The 21543-nt window shown below is 49.6% G+C and overlaps 1 protein-coding gene across 1 annotated transcript in view; it reads left to right on the top strand.

Moving 5' to 3' along the window:
- Positions 1 to 21543, top strand: part of HSPBAP1 (HSPB1 associated protein 1) — a 102784-nt gene that overhangs the window by 32140 nt on the left and 49101 nt on the right. The window lies entirely within an intron of this gene.

Here is a 21543-nt window from a genome sequence, read left to right as displayed (position 1 = left end):
ATGTCAGAACATCCTCGCAATCGCCGTAATGAGAATCCCGCGTTCTTACCTTTTTTTTTAATGACTTTTTTGGACGCGGCGCAGTTATTTGTATTTGTTAGCGGGGTGACGGAGGATCTTGTTCAACACGGTCCAGATGTCCTCCCGACGTCTTGAGACGTGTCGGCGCCGTGCCGCGGCGATGTTCTCTCACTCGGGCGGAGGCGCGTGGGGGGGGTTTGGGTTCAGCCAGCCATGTCTCTGGTAGACCCGTGATTAATTGGGCCATTTGTAACGCGATTCGGATTGCGATTGCGCCGTTTATCTTCCGCAAGCCGTACAAGCTCGGGTAATGATTCCATTATTCCACTCGTTGAACACCATCCTGCATTTTAATGGTTCCTCCTAATATTAACGTTCTATCACTCGGCGGGCGCCTTGCTTTCAGGGAAGGCGTTAAACCGGCTCGGCGCCGAAGGGGTTAATCGGGACGCGGCCGACTTTGACGAGGGGGGTTCCTCAGGACGCGGTTGGCTTTGTGTACTCGGCGGGCGCCTGCTTTCAGGGAGGCGTTAAACCGGCTCGGCGCCGAAGGGGTTAACCGGGACGCGGCCGCGTTCTGCTCCGACTTTGACGAGGGGGGTTTCTCGGGACGCGGTTGGCTTTGTGTACTCGGCGTTATCTATCTCCCGTGGAAAATAAAACATCAGGCAATTAAAAGCCAGGACAAATTAGCATGTTCCCGGGCCCGCCGATGGCGAGCGCGACCTTGATTAACGGCCGAAAAGTCATTTTTTTTATGATTTCCCACCCAACTTGACTTTTTCAGGGTTTTTTTTTATACAAGATTCCGGCAGCCGTAGCAGGAAAAAAAGTCTTTGCGTTCTTTAACCACTTCAGACAGGGCCGCTTTTTGTGATTCGGCGCTGCGTCGCTATAACTGACAATTGCGCGGTCGTGCGACGCGGCTCCGAAAACAAAATTGGCGTATTTTTTTCCCCACAAATAGAGCTTTCTTTTGGTGGGATTTGATCACCTCTGCGTTGTTGTTTTTTTGCGCTACAAACAAAAATGGAGCAAAAAAAAAAAAAAGCAATATTTTTTTACTTTTTGCTATAATAAATATATATATATATAAAAAAAAAAATTATATATATATACATATCGGCCTAAACTGAGAATTTTATATATATATATATATATATATATATATATATCTATAATATATATATATATATATATATATCAAAATTTTTGCTCCATTTTTGTTTATATATATAAAATTCTCAGTTTAGGCCGATACGTTTATTGATTGGATTTTTTTTACTAGTAATGGATCAGCGATTTTTTTTATCGTGACTGCGACATTATGTGGGACACTTTTGACATAATTTTGGGACCATTGTCATTTATACAGCAATCGCAGCTATAAAAATGCACTGATTACTGTGAAAATGACACTGGCAGTTAAGGGGTTAACCAGTAGGGGGCGCTGAATGGGGTTTTGTGTGTCCTAGGGAGTGATTCTAACTGTTAGGGGGCGTGGCTTGCTGTGACACGTCTCTGATCGCTTGTTCCCGATGAGAGGGAACAGACGATCAGTGACATGTCACTAGGAAGGATGCGGCAGGGATCAGGGCAACCAAGCAGCGGCTGGGATCGGGCAACTGAGGAGCGGCAGGGATCAGGGCACCTAACGGCGGCTGGGATCGGGCACCCGAGGTGTGGCAGGGATCAGGGCACCAAGTAGCGGCTGGGATCGGGAATCCGAGGAGCGGCGGGGATCAGGGCACCAAGCAGCGGCTGGGATCGGGCATCCGAGGAGCGGCTGGTATCGGGCAATAAAGGAGCGGCAGCGATCAGGGCACCAAGCAGCCCTGGGCTGGGATCGGGCATCCAAGGAGCGGCGGGGATCAGGGCACCAAGGAGCAGCGGGGATCAGGGCACCAAGCAGCGGCTGGGATCAGGGCACCAAGCAGCGGCTGGGATCGGGCAACCGAGGAGCGGCAGCGATCAGGGCACCAAGCAGCGGCTGGGATCGGGCATCCGAGGAGCGGCGGGGATCAGGGCACCAAGCAGAGGCTGGGATCGGGCATTTGAGAAGTGGCAGGGAACAGGGCACCAAGCAGTGGTGGGGATCGGGCATCTGAGGAGCGTCAGCGATCAGGGCACCAAGCAGCGGCTGGGATCGGGTAACCAAGGAGCGTCGGGGATCAGGGCACCAAGCAGCGGCAATGGGACCATTGTCATTTATACAGCGATCAGAGCTATAAAAATGCACTGATATACTGTGAAAATGACACTGGCAGGGAAAGGGGTTAACCAGTAGGGGGCGCTGAAGGGGTTAGGTGTGTCGTAGGGAGTGATTCTAACTGTTAGGGGGCGTGGCTTGCCGTGACACGTCACTGATCGCTTGTTCCCGATGAGAGGGAACAGACGATCAGTGACGTGTCACTAGGAAGGATGGGGGAGGATGTTGTGTTTACAATGACATCTCCCCGTTCTTCAGCTCTGTGACCCGATTGCGGGACACCGGTGGACATCGAGTCTGCGGCTGCCGCGGTCACGCGTGCACGACCACACAGCGACAAATTAAAGGGGACGTATAAATACTCCTGTTTGTCCAGCCGTGCCATTCTGTCGTCGTATAAGTTTGTGTGTCGGTCCTTTAAAGTGGAGTTCCACCTTTTAATTTAAAAAAAATTTGCCAACAAAAATGATTTTTTTTATACTCGCCAAAAAGGGCGGTTGCTATGCGGAAGTAGCTCTTTTGCCTCTTCCTCCACCGCGGTTGTCTTCTTCCTCGTCCTCCGTCACGTTGTCTTCTGGTGAATGGGGCGCGCTGCCTTCTGGGAACCGTGTGTATCCCAGAACGCATTCACGAATGCCGGGACCGAGCGATCGCCGTCGGAGGGTCGACATCGCGGGCACCTAGAACAGGTAAGTGTCCTTATTAAAAGTCAGCAGCTACAGTTTCAGTAGCTGCTGACTTAAAAAAAAAAAAATTAAATTGCGGGTGGAATCCCGCTTTAAGGACCGCCGCATGATCATTTACGTTGACAGAATGTGTGTAGTCCTGCGCTCCATGACCCGCGATCGGGTCGCGGAGCTGAAGAACGGTGAGACGTCAGTGTAAACACAACATCTCCCCGGTATGCCTAGTGACATGTCACTGATTAAATGTTCCCTGTCATAGGGAGCAGCGATCAGTGACGTGTCACTCCGTAGCCACCCCCCAACAGTTAGAATCACTCCCTAGGACACACTTAACTCCTTCAGTGCCCCTCTACAGGTTAACCCCTTTCACTGCCAGTGTCATTTTTTTTACAGTAATCAGTGCATTTTTATAGCTCTGATCACTGTATAAATGTGACTAGTGTCAAAAGTGTCCGGTGTGTCCGCCGTAATGTCGCAGTCACGATAAAAAAGTAAAAAAAAAAAAAAAGTTTTAATTAAAATGCCATAAAACTATCCCCTATTTTGTAGACACCATTAGGTAGATTCAGGTAGAGTTAGGCCGACTTATCAGTAGATAAGCCGACCTAACTCAGAATCTACGCCAACTTATGTTTAAGCGTATGCTCAAACAGAGATACGCTTAAACATATCTAAGATACGACGGCATGCGCCGTCCTATCTTAGATTGCAATATTTCGGATGGCCGCTAGGTGGCGCTTCTATTGCGGTCGGCGTAGAATATGTAAATGAGGAGATACGCCGATTCACGAACGTACGCCCGGCCGACGCAGTACTTTTAGGCCGTTTACGTAAGAGATAGGCCGCGTAAAGTTAGAGCTAGGCCCTATTGGAATAGTAATGTCAAGTATGGCCGCCGTTCACGCGTCGAAATTCAATTTTTTTACGTCGTTTGCGCAAGTCGTCCGTGAATCGGGATTTACGTCGTTTACGTCCACGTCAAAATCAATAGGCCCGTACGGCGTACTTAGCCGCAATGCACACTGGGAAATGTAGGCGCCCGGCGCATGTGCAGTAAAAAACGTGAGGTCAAGCGCCATTACCATAAAACACGCCCCCCTCAAACACATTTGAATTAGGCGCCCTTACGCCCGCTCGCTTTAGGCTACCCCGCCGTAAGATAGCAGGCAAGTACATTGTGAATCATGTTGCCTCGCTAACTTACGCCGGCGTAGCTTAAACTCCTTAAGCTACGCGGCCGCAAAGTTACGCGAACGTACCTGAATCTAGCTATATAACTTTTGTGCAAACCAATCAATAAATGCTTATTGCGATTTTTTTTTTTTTTTTTTTTTTTTACCAAAAATATGTAGAATAAGTATCGGCCTCAACTACGTATCAGGCCCCCCTGTGCTCATCGCCCCCCTCAATGCTCTCCAGCCCCTCCCAGTGCTTTCATGCCCCCTGTGCTCATCAACTCTGTACTCTCCGGTCCCCCCTAATACTCTCCGGACCCCTCCCTGTGCTCTCAGGCTTCCCTGTGCTCTCCGCCCCCCCCCAGTGCTCTTCACCCCCCTGTACTGTTCGCCTTCCATGTTCACTACCCCAGCTTGTGCTCTCCAGCCACCCCCTGGTCCCCACCCCCTCAGTGCTCTCCGACCCAAGTGTCCTCCAGCCCCTCTGTGCTCTCCACCTCCCGTGTTCTCTGCCCCTGCTTGTCCTCTCCAGCCCTTATGTGTTCTCCAGGTCCCCCCTGTGCTCTTCACCCCCTGTGCTCTCTGGCCCCCCTCCATGCCTCCCGGTAAATTAGCCATGGGCTTCTCAGTCTAAAATGCCCGGGATCTATTTTTTGTCCCAGTCCGGGCCTGGTCTCCGCTATAAAACTTTTTTTTTTTTTTTTTTTTTATCTCATTCTTCTTCTTTGTGTATGTAATATAAATGGGAGCAAAGTTGCAAGACAACAAGGTTGCAGAAAAGGAGTGGGACTTTAAATGAAGCTCGTGGTGACAAATTGAATACAATGGTGGAACAATAAACAATTTATTGATGCATAAAATACCTGTTTACACACATAAGTTATACGTGCGGGGAAAGGCACCAAACACGTAGTGCAAATTCCTTGACCCGATAATAACCAGTAGAAACATGATTTTGAGCATTAATCACATGGTAAAATGAGGGAGTCCACCATATTCATAGTTGGAAAAGAAACAATATAAAAGATAAAATCTGCGCAATCTATGGTCTTTGTATTCCCTATAATTGTAAAGATAGTAGAAAACATATCTCAATGGATGTGTAATTGGATACACAATACTGCTAGTAGCTTGACACGTTTCGTGGCTTTAAACCGCTCATCAGGAGCAGGTATATGAAGCATCTGCAATAGAGTAATTATCTAAGTAAGTAACTGTGTCCGGCATGGGGAGAAGAATGTAAACTCCCCGCAAAACCGTATAAGACAAAGTGACTTACAGATATGTGTGCGTTGGGGCATATGGTGCCACAGACCAGAGAGCCACCCGAAAACATGATCCAGGCCGAGGGGGCATGTGCAGCGGCGGAGGCAGCGCCCAACAGGGAAGAGCAGTCCAGGTGGATAAGGGCCCCCCCCCCCCGAGCACCCTTAGTGAGGACATAAAAGTGAAATGAAAAATGATGAATGAGTGATGGGAATGTGAAATTAAAATTAAAAAATTATTATAAAAGTGTGAGATGTTGGGATAATTTAGACTATGTGAATGAGCTAAAATTAGTGAGAGTGGACTGGGTAAGGGAAAGATGGGATAAGGTGAAAAATGGGTGGGTAAACGGGAGTGAAGGGTAAGAGACCATGGTAAAGGTCATCACCAAAAACGCCCGGTGGGAGCGATTGAATGTGCCAGTTGAAACCCAAATTATATCCGTATTAAGGATAAAGCAAGATGAGTGAAAGGCCAGTCCAACAGTGAATGTGTGGCCAGTGTGGAGGTGCACTCGGAATGACCTGGACTCCACCAGAACAGCTGCCCATAAATGCGCAACCGCCAACCATGCCACGCCCCCTACGTCACAGACACGTGTGTAGAGGGGAGAGACGGCACCAGCCGACGGAGGATAAAACGCCCGGCAGCTGGCGCCAACTCAGCCCCGCCCCAAACCACGTGGAGATAGACAGTGCCCGGGCGGTGATACTGCGTCATAACGACGATGTACGTCCGGCGCACAGCTGTGACGTCGACGCGCAGCGGCGGCGCACCCGCCCCCCGAGCGTCAGAAGACAGGAGGGGGGAAGACCACCGGTGCGCGTCGCGGCTCCCGCACCTAGAGCACTGGCAGCCAAGGGGCCGAGGCAACAAGGCACACAGCCAAGATGAAAAGGGAGGGCAATGTATTGCAGGTATTTAAAAGAGTAATGAAGGTAAACTAGTACACAATTAGTCAAGTAATAATAGTAATAAGGTAACCAGGGAAAGCTAACATAGGGCCGTTAAGGCAGGGCACAGAACTGAAGGTAGAGGAATATATTCTTTGTGTATGTAATATAAATGGCGGATTTCTCTGCGCACAACTCCAGCTTCTAGAACACGTTGTCAGCGCGGCTCAGTGTCACCTCTTTGTGCTGTGACCCAGAACGTTTCTAATCTGTGCCGTTCAGTGCCAGAGCTTCCTTTTAATGCAGTTTTCCCTCCATTAGTTTATTAGCTTCCAGTCCGGCATCTCTTTGTTTAATTAAAATAAGCCGCCAGACGTGATCTGAGAGATAGAGGGAGGCGCAGAGGCCATTATGTCGCTGATATGGGATCTCAATAACGCGGAACCTCTTGTCGTCCGCCATGTTCAGAGAGGACGGCCGCGGTCTCCTCTGCTTTTAATGAAAAAACAATTAGGCTTTATCTCGGCAGAAAAGGAATCGGTAATGAAATATTTAGAGGTTGCAGAACTTGGGAAGTTGAATTGCTTTTTATAAATGGCCGCAAAATGTTTTAGCTTTCCTAGGCTGTTCAGTAAAGTGGTCAGGGCCTGAATCTGAACCTGCGACCTCTGCTGTGACTGGCAGTCTCTTCTTGCTGAGATGCTGGACAATTCCTTAGACCATCTTGCCTTGAACCCTGTGGCGGCTGGTGTTTTTTTGTTTGGGGGGGGGGGGCAAACAATCAAACCTCCTCCCCAGCGGCAACTCAAACCACCTCATTCCCCCCCCCCGTGCTGTATTATGACAGGCGGTCCGCTGTCACCTACCCCATCTAGGGGGCGGGCATCAGCGGAGCAGCATCTGGGATCAGGCACCTGAGGAGCGGCAGGGATCAGGGCACTAAGCAGCGGCTGGGATCGGGCACCTGAGTAGCGGCAGGGATCAGGGCACAAAGCAGCGGCTGGGATCGGGCACCTGAGGAGCGGCAGGGATCGGGGCACCAAGTGGCAGCTGGGATCGGGCACCCGAGGAGCTGCAGGGATCAGGGCACCAAGCAGCAGCTGGGATCGGGAATAGGAGGAGCGGCGGGAATCAGGGCACCAAGCAGCGGCTGGGATCAGGGCACCAAGCAGCGGCTGGGATCGGGCAACCGAGGAGCGGCCGGGATCAGGGCACCAAGCAGCGGCTGGGATTGGGCAACCGAGAAGCGGCAGCGATCAGGACACCAAGCAGCGGCTGGGATTGGCCAACCGAGGAGCGGCAGCGATCAGGGCACCAAGCAGCGGCTGGGATCGGGCATCTGAGGAGCGGCGGGGATCAGGGCACCAAGCATCGGCTGGGATCGGGCATCTGAGGAGCGGCGGGATCAGGGCACCAAGCAGTGGCTGGGATCGGGCATTCGAGGAGTGGCAGGGAACAGGGCACCAAGCAGTGGTGGTGATCGGGCATCTGAGGAGCGGCGGGGAACAGGGCACCAAGCAGCGGCTGGGATCGGGCATCCGAGGAGTGGCAGGGAACAGGGCACCAAGCAGTGGCGGGGATCGGGCATCCAGGCACCTACCCCATCTAGAGGGCGGGCATCAGCGAAGCAGCAGCTGGGATCGGGCACCTGAGGAGCAGCAGGGATCAGGGCACCAAGCAGCGGCTGGGATCGGGCACCTGAGGAGCGGCAGGGATCAGGGCACCAAGCGGCGGCTGGGATCGGGCACCCGAGAAGTGGCAGGGATCAGGGCACCAAGCAGCGACTGGGATCGGGAATCTGAGGAGCAGCGGCGTCAGGGCACCAAGCAGCGGCTGGGATCAGGGCACCAAGCAGTGGCAAGGATCCGGGCACCAAGCAGCGGCTGGGATCGGGCAACCGAGGAGCGGCCGGGATCAGGGAACCAAGCAGCGGCTGGGATTGGGCAACCGAGGAGCGGCAGCGATCAGGGCACCAAGCAGCGGCTGGGATCGGGCATCCGAGGAGTGGCAGGGAACAGGGCACCAAGCAGTGGTGGGGATCGGGCATCCGAGGAGTGGCGGGGAACAGGGCACCAAGCATTGGCGGGGATTGGGCATCCGAGGCATCGGCCAGCGGCTCTTCTCCTCCTCGCTTCCGCCATGCATCTCCTCACCTCCTCCTAGGCATCCAATAGGATCGCCTGACCTTTCAGACCATCGGTGACGGGTATCAGACCCGATTGGCCCTGGAGGAGGATCAGTGTTGCAACAGCAAATGTTCATTCGCTGTTGCAACACAACTGGGTGGGCTCCAGAGTCAATGCTCTGCATCCCGAGCCCACCCTATTTTGAAGTCTATTAGAGCCTCTGGCCCTAATCAGGTGCTTCAAAAAAAAAACCTGCCGCTGTAATTCATGCTCCCTGAAAGGGGAGCTGGGGAGCATGGATAGGGAGGGCAGCAGGGCATGGATAGGGGGTGGTGCCCGAGCACACACAATGAAGGGGCCGCCCTTGCTTGAACCTTGTTTCTAGTAAACCTTGAACTCTTTGCTCCTCCCATTGACTTCCTTTTTAAAGCCATGCCTTTGCAGGACCCGTTTGCCAGATTATTGCGCTCTCCAGCTGATATCTCGCTCTTGTCACTCCTGCCGCTGTCCGTATATTCGCTACCACTCCTTCCCGACCTTTTGGCTTGTTCCTTGACTACGCTTCTGCTTCATCCCGACATGTGACCACTTGTTACCAACCTTTTGGCATGTTTACTGACTACAGTTTTACTTTCTATATCTGCTGCTGGACCCGTCTTTTCTCACCACCTGCTGGGGTGATCCTGAGGAGCGTGACCTGGTACGAACATGCAGCAAAGCCCATCCCCACCATCAGGAGCTCTGGTAAATACCGGTTAGTGCACCTTTGGTGAGCCCGCATCATCCACTAAGGTGACTTGCTTGTATCCTGCTGGTCGGTGGGAGCCTCTTCTACTGGTTTCCGATCCTGACCCCTGACCGCGACAAAACCTGCGCAAAAGTCAAAGCGGAAACATGGTTTGGGCAACATGAAGAAGAATAATTCTCACCTGCCCTACAAGTGATAGTCCTAGTACCCACCCAACACATCTCACATAAACGAGCCCCTAATTCCCAAATGGCCTTTGCGCAGCTGAAAAGTTGTTTTTGCTTGTATCTTTTAGGTTACATTGCGGTAAAGCAAGGAAGAAGAAACCCCTCTACTGTATTAATGTCCCTTACTAAACAAGAATGCTGGACATACCAACTACTTACAATTGTAGGAAAACAATACAAGTTATACAGAGAATGGCAAATATGCACAGAGCACACACACATGCACAAGCTACCTACTAGGGTTGTCCCGATACCGATACTAGTATCGGTATCGGGACCGATTCCAAGTATTTGCGGGAGTACTCGTACTCCCGCAAATACCCCCGATACCAAAATAGAATACTAGAATCCCCGCTGCCGCCGACTGCTTAATACGCGCGGGGAACATTACAGCATTCATTTGAATAGCTGTAATGATTCGCGCCGCGCCGCGTATAGACACTCCCCCTTGCTCGGGTGAACTGTCCAATCCCGAGCAAGGGGGAGTGTCTATACGCGGCGCGAATCATAACAGCTATTCAAATGAAAGCTGTGATGTTCCCCGCGCGTATTAAGCAGTCGGCGGCAGCGGGGATGCAGGTAAGGGGGACATGGCTGCATATGGGAGACATGGCTGGATATGGGGGGGGGAGACATGGCTGGATATGGGGGGGGGAGACATGGCTGCAAATGGGGGGAGACATGGTTGCATATGGGGGGACATGGCTGCATGGGGGAGACATGGCTGGATATGGGGGGGAGACATGGCTGCAAATGGGGGACATGGCTGGATATGGGGGGGAGACATTACTGCATGGGGGGGGGGACATGGCTGGATATGGGGGGAGACACGGCTGGATATGGGGGACATGGCTGGATATGGGGGGGGGACATGGCTGGATATCGGGGGGAGACATGGGTGGACATGGCTGGATATGGGGGGGGACATGGCTGGATATGGGGGGGGACATGGCTGGATATGGGGGGACATGGCTGGATATAGGGGGGGACATGGCTGGATATGGGGGGGAGGCATGGCTGGATATGGGGGGACATGGCTGGATATGGGGGGGACATGGCTGGATATGGGGGGGACATGGCTGGATATGGGGGGGACATGGCTGGATATGGGGGGGGACATGGCTGGATATGGGGGGGGACATGGCTGGATATGGGGGGGACATGGCTGGATATGGGGGGGGGACATGGCTGGATATGGGGGGGGGACATGGCTGGATATGGGGGGGACATTGCTGCATTTGTGGGGGGACATGGCTGCATTTGTGGGGGGACATGGCTGGATATGGGGGGGGGGACATGGCTGGATATGGGGGGGGGGACATGGCTGGATATGGGGGGGGGACATGGCTGGATATGGGGGGGACATGGCTGCATTTGTGGGGGGACATGGCTGCATTTGGGGACACATTTAAAAAAAGTATCGGTATTCGGTATTGGCGAGTACTTGAAAAAAAGGACAACCCTACTACCTACCCTTCCTAGCAAATGAGCATTTGCAGTGGTCTGTATGCAATAGGGATACACTAAAAAAGAATGGCTTGGGTTATAGTTTGTGGTTTTCGTAACAAACAGGACTTCAGGCTCTACTAACGCAACTGCAGGGTGATCCCAGGTGAACTTCCTTCTTGCACAGCCCTTCCTTTGTTATGTTATGGAGCCCACTTTCAGCTTGCGCTTCTGCCCTTTTTATTTAGAAAGTTTGGGTAGCCTTTTTATTTAGGAAGTTTGGGTAGCCATTCCCACATGGACCCATCCCTTTTACCTCTCCCTTTCCTACATCAGTTTCTTTAAATGAAGCTTTTTCTAACTAAAATTTAGATCGCGGGTGCTCAACCTGTGGCCCTCCAGGTGTTGCTGAACTACAAGTCCCATTATGCCTCCGCTTTTGGGAGTCATGCTTTTAACTGTCATCCTTGCAATGCCTCATGGGAGTTCCTCAACAGCTGGAGGGCCACAGGTTGAGCACTCCATGGGGTCCACCGACCTGGCACCTGACCTCGCCCCACCCCGCACACAGCGGGCCCCAACCTGCACACATGTGGGATCCACCCATCTCTCCACCCTCCCTTGCATCTTGGCAGCCAGTCCGCTTGTATTAAAGATGGCGCGGGTTGTGACCGGTGGTCTGGGTCCCTTGGACGCGGGGGCCTCTTACATGTGTACCGGCTGTAACCCACATCCCCCCCCCCCCCCTGATGGCGGCCTTTTTATTTAGAACGTTTGGGTAGCCTTTTATTTAGAAAGTTTGGGTAGCCATTCCCACATGGACCCATCCCTTCACCTCTTCCTTTCTACATCAGTTTCTTTAAAAGAAGCTTTTTCTAACTAAAATTTACATCACGGGTGCTCAACCTGTGGCCCTCCAGGTGTTGCTGAACTACAAGTCCCATTATGCCTCCGCTTTTGGGAGTCATGCTTATAACTGTCAACCTTGCAATGCCTTATGGGACTTGTAGTTCCTCAACAGCTAGAGGGCCACTGGTTGAGCATCCGTGCTTATAGATGGCAATGTAGTATCATAGATGCCATAGGTCAAATGTGTCAAAAGGTCAGACTATTGACTTTCATTGACGTAGCCTGGGTGCAGTGTTTGACCAGAGCTCCTCTAAAGCAATAGGAAAAGCCACAAATGTGTACATGGCCCATTGAATAGTTTATATTTGCCCAATATATAATAGTATCTCTTTATTTTTTGTTTTAGTGGCATTTGTTTGAGAAATGATGACACAAGGAAACTAATGTATACTTCTATAAAAAAAAACAACAGAGCTTTCCCCGACTTGTTTATTCCCCGACTTAGTTGGGGTAGGCAGTACACTTTGGTGGGGGTGGGTCAGCCATGCCCCATGACATTTGACCTCTGGGAACCCGCCTTCTGACCTTTGACCTCTGGGGAAGGTCCCTGTTACAATTCCTGAGTCCTAGCCTTATTCTTCAATGGGAAACCTTAACCCTAACCCTCTAACCCTAACCCCCTAAAATCGCCATATATTTTATATCAGATGGAACACAACAGTCTGCACAAATGGTATGTCCACCCAGGGCAGCCATCAGAAATTGTGGGGCCCCTTAAACAGTTTTAGGTCTGGGCCCCCCCTGATGTCCTCCATGGGGCCCACCGACCTGACACCTGACCTCGCCCCACCCCGCACACAGCGGGCCCCAACCTGCACACATGTGGGATCCACCTACCTCTCCATCCTCCCTTGCATCTTGGCAGCCAGTCCGCTTGTATTAAAGATGGCCCAGGTTGTGACCAGGGCTGGACTGGGACACAAATTTGGCCCTGGACTTCATCCAGACAGGCCCACGTTGACAGGTCTCTCCCACAGCGGCCGGACAACTCCCGCATCCCCCCCCCCCCCCCCGGCCACCCAAGCCCCCTCTTTCCCCCTTCACTAGTCACTAGCCGTTTTACTTTATTAGAGTAGAACAGGGCTGGCCTGGGACAAAAATTTGGCCCTGGACTTCATCCAGACTGGCCCACTTTGACAGGTCTCTCCCACAGCGGCCGGACAACTCCCGCACCCCCCCCTCCCCAGCCACCCAAGCCCCCTCTCCTCCTTCACTAGTCACTAGCCGTTTTACATTATTAGAGTAGAACGGCTGGTACTGGTACTCTTATAGGCAGTACCAGTGGGGAAGCTAGACATTTTTTCTCCCGGGGGCAAAGAATCAGTTTGGTGCCCCCCCCCCTTATGGGACAAGATTAGGCCGAAGTGAGAAACTCCCAGGCCGCTGTCACTAAAACCGGCCCACTGAGTCATCGGCCCACCGGGAAACTCCCTGTAGTCCCAATGGCCAGTCCATCCCTGGTTGTGACCAGTGGTCTGGGCCCCTTGGACGCGGGGGCCTCTTACATGTGTACCGGCTGTAACCCCCCCTACTGGCGGCCCTGTGTCCACCCCTTCTCTAGAAGACTTAACTACATAAATTACACTCATTATATCCTTCGTAATCTGCTACACAGAGTCGATTTAGGATAGAATGGGGTCCTAGGCAAAACAGCAGCCTTGGCCCACCATACCTCATTTCCCATTCAGTTGACTTTGATAAGAATTGCAGTGGGCACAGAGAAGCCCCCCCCCCCCCCCATTTGCATTGTTTCTACTGTCATGCCCTTCATCAGATAGCAATTGCCCACAAGTACATTACCTCTTAGAAAGTAATAGGTGATTACATGTCTTGTAACCAGATGGGTCTTCCTCCAATTTACTACAGGAGTATGATGATTGTAGCTGGGCCCCTTGGACATCTACCGGTTTGCTCCCGCCTAGGTTTTATTGTGGATGGTCTGGTTCTTAGATTCCAAGGCGCCCCCTACATGTGGGGGTCGGTGGTTCTTCTTTTTTCCTTGCTCCTGTTTTGTATAACTTCTTCAGCTTATCTTTGCTTAACCGCTTGCCCACTGCCTAACCTACATTTACATCGGCAGAATGGAACGGGCAGGCAAATCAACGTACCTGTGTCCGCGGGACCCGCGGATTCGTGTCTGCTGGTGTCCTGCGATCGTGTCACAGAGCGGCAGAACAGGGGGTGGGGGGCGTTATGTCTATGTAAACAAGGCATTTCCCTGTTCTACCTAGTGACAGGAACGGTGATCTACTGCTCCCTGTCATCGGGAGCAGTGATCAGTGTCAAGTCACTTGTAGCCCCGCCCCCACACAGTTAGAATCCCTCCCTAGGACACACCTAACCCCTTCATCGCCCCCTAGTGTTTTTTACCCCCTTCCCCGCCAGTGTCATTTACACAGTAATCGGTAAATTTTTATAGCACTGATCCCGTTATAAATGACAATGGTCCCAAAATAGTGTCAAAAGTTTCCGATGTGTCTGCCGCACTATCGCAGCCACGATAAAAATCGCAGATCGCCGCCATTACTAGTAAAAAAAAAATAATAATAAAAATGCCATAAAACTATCCCCTATTTTGTAGACGCTAGGGCCCGGATTCACAAAGCACTTACACCGACGTATCTCGAGATACGCCGTCGTGAGTACAAATGTGCGCCGTCGTATCTATGCGCCGAACCAGAAACCAAGATACGCCTGAAAATAGGCTTCATCCGACCGACGTAACTTTCCTACGCCGGAGTATCGTGGGCGCATATTTACGCTGGCGCTCCCATTGATTTTCGATTCAAATATGCAAATGAGTGAAATACGGCGATTCACGAACGTAGTTGCGCCCGGCGCATAATATACACTGTTTGCGTAAGACTTACTTCCGGCGTAAAGTTATTCCCCATATAGGAGGCGCAACTCATGCAAAGGTATGGACCAGGGAACACAGCCGTCGTATTTTACGTCGTTTACGTAGTTCGTGAATATGGCTAGGCGTAGGTTACTTTCACGTCGTAGGCAGTTTTTTCGACGTGATTCTGAGCATGCGCACTGGGATGCATCCACGGGACGGCGCATGCGCCGTACGTTATTCGTATCTTTATGACGCTCAATCCATCATTTACATGGGGTCACGCCTCATTTGCATGGCTCACGCCCACTTTCACTTACGACGAGTTACGACTAAGAAACCCAGCGTAGATTTGGAGGCAAGTGCTTTGTGAATTCGGTGCTTGCCTCTCTGCGCTGCGTCGGCGTAGCGTATATTCGATACGCTACGCCGGCATAAATATGCGCCGATGTATGTGAATCCAGGCCTACAGTGGGGATCGAAAGTTTGGGCACCCCAGGTAAAAATTTGTATTAATGTGCATAACGAAGCCAAGGAATGATAGAAAAATCTCCAAAAGGCATCAAAATACAGATTAGACATTCTTATAATATGTCAAAAAAAAGTTAGATTTTATTTCCATCATTTACACTTTCAAAATTACAGAAAACAAAAAAATGGCGTCTGCAAAAGTTTGGGCACCCTGCAGAATTTATAGCATGCACTGCCCCTTTTGCAAAGCTGAGATCTGCCAGTGTCATGGATTGTTCTCAATCATTGTCTGGGAAGACCAGGTGATGTCAATCTCAAAGGTTTTAAATGCCCAGACTCATCTGACCTTGCCCCAACAATCAGCACCATGAACCTTCTAAGCAGTTGTCTAGAAAACTGAAACTGAAAATAGTTGGCGCTCACAAAGCTGGAGAAGGCTATAAGAAGATAGCAAAGCGTTTTCAGATGTCAATATCCTCTGTTCGGAATGTAATTAAGAAATGGCAGTCATCAGGAACAGTGGAAGTTAAAGCAAGATCTGGAAGACCAAGAAAAATATCAGACAGAACAGCTCACAGGATTGTGAGAAAAGCAATTCGAAACCCACGTTTGACTGCACGATCCCTCCAGAAAGATCTGGCAGACACTGGAGTCTCATTATTGTAATTATCCACTATAAAGAGATACTTGTACAAATATGGTCTTCATGGAAGAGTCATCAGAAGAAAACCTCTTCTACGTCCTCACCACAAAAATCAGCGTTTGAATATGCAAATTAACATATAGACAAGCCTGATGCATTTTGGAAACAAGTTCTGTGAACCGATGAGGTTAAAATAGAACTTTTTGGCCGGAATGAGCAAAGGTACGTTTGGAGAAGAAAGGGCACAGAATTTAATGAAAAGAACCTCTGTCCAACTGTTAAGCATGGGGGTGGATCAATCATGCTTTGGGGTTGTATTGCAGCCAGTGGCACAGGGAACATTTCACGACTAGAAGGAAAAATGGATTCAATAAAATTTCAGCAAATTTTGGATGGTAACTTGATGCCATCTGTGAAAAAGCTGAAGTTAAAGAGAGGATGGCTTCTACAAATGGATAATGATCCTAAACACACCTCAAAATCCACGGGGGATTACATCAAGAGGCGTAAACTGAAGGTTTTGCCATGGCCTTCACAATCTCCTGACCTCAACATAATTGAAAATCGATGGATAGACCTTAAAAGAGCAGTGCGTGACAGACAGCCCAGAAATCTCAAAGAACTGGAAGACCTTTGTAGGAAGAAGGAAGAATGGGCAAAGATACCTTAAACAAGAATTGAAAGACTCTTGGCTGGCTACAAAAAGCATTTACAAGCTGTGATACTTGCCAAAAGGGGGCAGTACAAGATATTAACTCTGCAGGGTGCCCAAACTTTTGCAAGCGCCATTTTTTTGTTTTCTGTAATTTTGAAAGTGTAAATGATGGAAATAAAATCTAACTTTTTTTTACATATTATAAGAATGTCTAATCTGTAATTTGATGCCTTTTGGAGATTTTTCCATCTTTCCTTGGCTTTGTTATGCACATTAATACAAATTTTTACCTGGGGTGCCCAAACTTTCGATCCCCACTGTATAACTTTTGCGCCAACCAATCAATAGATTTTTTTTTTTTCCCCTCTAACAAGGACTGTAGAGCCCATGGGTTTGCTTGTTTATATCTAATCTCTCCATTGTTCTAATGAACTGATGGTTGTCTCCGTTGTATGCGGGTCACAAGTCTGTCTGATTTATAATTCAGGTTATCGTAAATCCTAGCGCCCCATCGGAAACTCAAGACAAGCACCAACCTTATTAATTATGGATGTTGCTGATTTTACCGCATCTGTGTATCCTTGGTGACTTCTTTTAATTACAACTCCTGCACACCATTGTTTCTATATAAAAGTTATGTATTCCTGTTGTCTAACATAAAATAAAATAAAAATGTCATAAAAGTCAAGATAATCCATCTCAAAAGAAAAAAAAACATGTGACAAAGTCTTGACCTAAAGTGTTCAACTAAAACTTTTTTCCTTAGTTCTGGATATAATGATACAAGTTGCAGCAAACTAAGTCACACTTTATGGGGGTTTTGTTTTATTTCCTTCTGGATCAGCTGTGGGTTTAGGGTTGTGGGTATTCAGGTTTCTCCTTTTTTTTTTTTTGTGTTTTGTTTTGTGCTAACCCATGCGGATTTTAAGGACTCCAGGATGTGTGTCTCCATACTAGAAAACTGACCTTTCAGTTTTCTTCAGGACTACTAAATCCTGAAGTGGGTCCTTGAGCCTGGAGGCTTTGTAGAGTGTTGGGTGTGATAAAGCCTCCAACCCTGGGTCCATGCTTTTGTTTTTTTAACTTCCTCTTGATCAGTTTAGGGTTGTTCAGGATTTTGGTGAGAATTGGGTGTCGCCCAAGGTTCTCACTCATGCAGGTTGAGGGGCTCCATATGAGTTTTGGATGGAATGAAGCCTCCAAACCTGATCAGCTTTGGGTTTAGGGTTGTGGGTTATTCAGGTTTTTCCTTTGTTTGTTTTGTTCTCCTCCATTGAGCATATCATATCACCCAAGGGTCTCACCCATGCAGGTTGAGAGGCTCCAGAATGTGTTTCTCCATATTAGAAAACGGACCTTTCAATTTTCTTCAAGATTACTAAATCCTGGTCTTGGTCCTTGAGCCTGGAGGCTTTGTAGAGTATTGGATGGGATGAAGCCTCCGAACCTGGGTCCATGATTTTGTTTTTTTAACTTCCTCTTGATCAGCTTAGGGTTGTTCAGGATTTTGGTGAGGATTGGGTGTCACCCAAGGTTCTCACCTATGCAGGTTGAGGGGCTCCAGAATGTGTGTCTCCTTAGGAGAAAACTGTCGTTCAGTGTTCTTCGGGATTACTAAATCCTGGTCTGAGTCCTTGAGCCTAGAGGTTTTGTAGAGTATTGGATGGGATAAAGCCTCTTATAATGGGTTCATGTTTTTTTTTGTTTTTACCTTCCTCTTCATCAGCTTAGGGTTGTTCAGGATTTTAGTGAGGATTGGGTGTCACCCAAGGTTCTCACCCATGCAGGTTGAGGGGCTCCATATGAGTTTTGGATGGAATGAAGCCTCCAAACCTGATCAGCTGTGGGTTTAGGGTTGTGGGTATTCAGGTTTCTCCTTTTTTTTTTTTTTTGTGTTTTGTTTTGTGCTAACCCATGCGGATTTTAAGCACTCCATACTAGAAAACTGACCTTTCAGTTTTCTTCAGGACTACTAAATCCTGGTCTGGGTCCTTGAGCCTGGAGACTTTGTAGAGTATTGGATGGGATGAAACCTCCAACCCTGGGTCTATGCTTTTTGTTTTTTTAACTTCCTCTTGATCAGCTTAGGGTTGTTCAGGATTTTGGGGAGGATCTGGTGTCACCCAAGGTTCTCACTCATGCAGATTGAGGGGGCTCCATATGAGTTTTGGATGGAATGAAGCCTCCAAACTTGGGTCCATGTTTTTCTCATCCATTGAGCATATGATATCACCCAAGGTTCTCACCTATGCGGGTTGAGGGGCTCCAGAATGTGTGTCTCCTTAGGAGAAAACTGTCTTTGTGTTCTTCAGGATTACTAAATCCTGGTCTGAGTCCTTGAGCCTGGAGGTTTTGTAGAGTATTGGATGGGATAAAGCCTCTAATAATGGGTTCATGTGTTTTATTTTATTTTTTTACCTTCCTCTTCATCAGTTTACGGTTGTTCAGGATTTTGGTGAGGATTGGGTGTCACCCAAGGTTCTCACCCATGCAGGTTGAGGGGCTCCATATGAGTTTTGGATGGAATGAAGCCTCCAAACCTGATCAGCTTTGGGTTTAGGGTTGTGGGTTATTCAGGTTTTTCCTTTGTTTTGTTCTCATCCATTGATCATATCACCCAAGGGTCTCACCCATGCAGGTTGAGAGGCTCCAGAATGTGTTTCTCCATATTAGAAAACGGATCTTTCAGTTTTCTTCAAGATTACTAAATCATGGTCTCGGTCCTTGAGCCTGGAGACTTTGTAGAGTATTGGATGGGTTGAAGCCTCCAACCCTGGGTCCATGGTTTTATTTTTAATTTATTTTTAATTTTTTACCTTCTTTTTGATCAGCTTAACGTTGTTTAGGATTTTGGGGAGGATTTGGTGTCATATGCAGCCTACCAATGGCCATCAATGCAGCCTATCAGCCAGTGGTGTATTTAGGTTTTGTGCTGCCCTAGGCCTGACGAAACTCGTGCACCCCCCTAATTTAAATATGACCCACAGCTTTCCACCCTTTTCTGTCAAGGCCACACCCCCATTTAAGACCTGCCCTGACATTTTCCAGTGGGGACACTAGTTCTGAGGGCCTTGGGGGGGCAGTAGAGTGCCCTAATTTGCAGGGATTTACTCTGACTTCCTGTCTTGCTTTGTAACCCATTAGCTGACTGTTTGACAGTTTTTAGCCTCCCGACATGGCATCTGTCTCTTTCTAGCTGAGAACTCAGGTGGGAGGTCCACTGGTATGATAGGACAGTCAAAACTAGAAGCAACGCAAAGCCCCGCCCCCCAGTTGCGGAACGCCACCCGCCCACACAACTCATTGGTTGGGGTCTGACTCCCTAGCCTCCTCCATGTGTATGGGCTGGCCCCCCCGATGGTGGCCCTGCCAGTATCATTATACTGACAGTAGTGTGGTCGCTTTATGGGGGCACTGGACTGATTTGCCTCCCGGCCCATTCCCCCAAAGACTGGCGCTACACTAAAAGTGTAGCGCAAGCTACGGGGACTCTTTTCGTGCTGCCCCCCTGCAAAGTGCTGCCCTAGGCCTGGGCCTTGTTGGCCTAGGCCAAGATACAGCATTGCTACCAGCGCCCATCAATAAATGTTTGCTTGCTTCCATTTGTTCAGGAGTCAGGACACAGACACAGTCCTCTGCAGCCGTTACGCCACTATGTGCGAACGGAGCGGCAGGTGCCTGCTGATGCTGGAGACTTAGTTGCTTGCTGCAGAGAGAAGAGAGAAGAAACACGAGTGGCCAGGTGCCCCTAGACAGCAGTGCGCCCCCTAGGCGGCTGCCTAGTTTGCCTAGTGGTAGCGCCGTCCCTGGGGACGTGTGTCTATCTGCAATGACCAGGTCAACACCTGAACATACCGTTTGCTGAAGGAGCAGCATGTAAACACCCCTACATTCTGGACTGAGAGACCTTATTCTTATAGTCTGCCCAGCAGCAGGGTAGAGAGACTGGACATGCCACACACGTCCTACCTACAACGATGATGGTTTTTTTTTTTTGAGGGTGTGTAACGAAGCAGAGATCTTATTATCAATTTCCCGGTGTACTATTATAACCATGAAATGTCTTTTTATGTGGAACATGTATTATCTACATTACAGTTTAATTCGATTTGTTACGATGACTCGTAGAGCAAAGATTTGAGCGGGTTGATGGATTTTTCACATTTTGGTCACGGGCTGAAGTCTTCCTCCTGAAATCGCTGAAGCAAAATCTGATTTAAAGTGCCTCTAAAGCCGCCCTCTTTCCTGGAGACAGCGATGGGAAATCCAAGGTGGTTCAGTTGTCACCGCAACAGGAATAGAGGATTTTTTTCCCCAGTGGGGACACCTGTTTCGGGTGACAATTACCATTGGCAGTTTTCGGTGAATGTGATTTCCTGTTGTGCCAACCCTGTGGGAATGGGCGATATACAAACTACAGGTGGGCCACTAAAACCCTCGATTGGGCCATGGTATGGATCTCGGACTCTAGCACATTATTGGAGTCTCATGGTTGGTTGGTTTTATCCCATTTGAGGCTCACATTGGGCTCTTTGAGTGAATTGAGTTGCTTCTATGACGGTCCTCCAATGACGGACCGGCACATCCCGGTCTTGTTCGTCCAATTTGGATGAAGAGCAAGTACCGTATTTATCGCGGTATAGCGCGCTCCCGCGTATACCGCGCACCCCTAAAGTTGCCCCGAATCCTGTGGAAAAAAGTTTTTTTAGTACTTACAGTTTTGGTGTCTTGCGCGGCGTCCATTGGCGGCCTTGTCGGGTCCGGCGTCCGTCTGCGGCTTCGGGTGTCCTCTTCGTTGGGTCCGGCGTCCTTCTGCGGCGTCCTCACGTCCTCCCCGCTCGTTTCCTGCGCCGAGTTTGAATACTGCGCCGACATATACAGAGCGCAGTACACTCGTGTATTGTCGGCAATGCTCGGCTACTCTCTGTACGTCCAGGACGTCAGCGCGGGAGATGCCGAGACTGCCCGACAATACACAAGTGTACTGCGCTCGGTATATGTCGGCGCAGTATTCAAACTCGGCGCGGGAAAGCGAGTATCGGCGTATACCACGCACCCACGATTTTGCCCTGATTTTCAGGGCAAAAAAGTGCGCGGTATACGCCGATAAATACGGTACATACAAAACAGTCTACAACCTCCACATCTTCTGAGGAAGTGGACTACGAAACGCGTAGAACTTAGAATCCTCCATTGGTGGAGATTTCAGTATTAACCGCTTGCCGACTG

Source organism: Rana temporaria, chromosome 6, assembly GCF_905171775.1.
Source record: "Rana temporaria chromosome 6, aRanTem1.1, whole genome shotgun sequence".
Lineage (NCBI taxonomy): Eukaryota > Metazoa > Chordata > Amphibia > Anura > Ranidae > Rana > Rana temporaria.
Note: the sequence above shows the minus strand (reverse complement) of the source record. Positions and strands in the feature narration are given on the sequence as shown.